The 1,090-nt window shown below is 37.7% G+C and overlaps 1 protein-coding gene across 5 annotated transcripts in view; it reads left to right on the top strand.

Annotated features, from left to right (window-relative positions):
* The first annotated feature begins 324 nt into the window (after positions 1 to 324).
* The window catches only part of LOC112221355 (myelin transcription factor 1), a 122,978-nt gene continuing 122,212 nt past the window's right edge, over positions 325 to 1,090 (top strand). For all 5 annotated transcript variants that reach the window (XM_042304199.1, XM_042304202.1, XM_042304200.1 and 2 more), the window contains exon 1: positions 325 to 685. The gene's annotated coding sequence lies outside the window, so the exon portion shown is untranslated. The remainder of the gene's footprint in view (positions 686 to 1,090) is intronic.

Here is a 1,090-nt window from a genome sequence, read left to right as displayed (position 1 = left end):
TAAAATATTACATGATATTATTCTACAGCAGTGGGCCTCCGCTGCTAAATGAATATAGGGGAAACACTGAGCATCAGTTGCATTGACTTTGATTACTGCAAAGCAAAAAACACTCATTTGTTGACCTTGTTCCCCATTTCCAGGTTCTGCATTGTGTTCTTATTACCACAAGAGGGCAGACATTTACTGATGGTAAGTAGCTGTGAGTTTTCTAGAAACAGGTTGAACCACTCTATTTACTGTAAATTGTTGATATGCCAAATCGTTTGTAGATTTTGTTTTGGCTTGGGTAGCTCAGTCGTCACACACTTCATTTTGTTTGCTCCGAGATCATAGCAGTGTAAGCCAGTGAAAGTAAATAGTGTGTAGATTAGCGTTACTCAGAGTTGTAGGCTATTGTTAATTCCATTTCCTTTAATACAGCAGATTGTTTCTCAATGGCTTTCACAAAACATGTCAATTACAATGCTCTTTTATATTTAAATGTAGGGAAATTAGAATTGTGCATACATAAATAAGCTGGTCTTTCCACATCACCTTATATTTGAATGTCAGGTAGACTCCTCCGTCTGTTTGCTTAGGGAAATGTCAGGTAGACTTCTCTGTCTGGTTGCTTAGGGAAATCACTGCAATCTTCCTCTTCTTTCCTTTCTTCTGTTGACGGGCTTCAACTGGCAAAATGCAGGTAGACTGTTTTTACTACCTACTGTATTATGTTTTCTGTAATAACTGTTTATTTATCCGACACAGTGAGAAGAGTAGCGTAATGTGTTTGTTATGTGTGTTTTAGGGTCATTTATGTATCCTTCTCAGACTAACTTCATTTTTGACTGTGCCTCTGCCTGACTCAGTAGCCTACTCTCTATGTAAATCAACTGGGTCAACTTTTTGAAAACTTTCAGAAACTTTTTTTTTCTTCTCTCAAACAGGTCTTGTGATCTCTTTCCCTCTTTTCTTTTGGCATGGGTTAACTTGATTAACAAAAACATGGTTGGGAAGAATGTCACAAGACATGACAATAAGTAACTCTGTTTTCTGAAATGAGAGACTGTTAATGGTGCCTGAGGCAGAATGAGGCTCCACACTAAGT

This window comes from Oncorhynchus tshawytscha, linkage group LG22 (genome assembly GCF_018296145.1).
Source record: "Oncorhynchus tshawytscha isolate Ot180627B linkage group LG22, Otsh_v2.0, whole genome shotgun sequence".
In the NCBI taxonomy this organism is placed as follows: Eukaryota; Metazoa; Chordata; class Actinopteri; order Salmoniformes; family Salmonidae; genus Oncorhynchus; species Oncorhynchus tshawytscha.
This window is presented reverse-complemented; position numbering and strand designations above follow the sequence as displayed.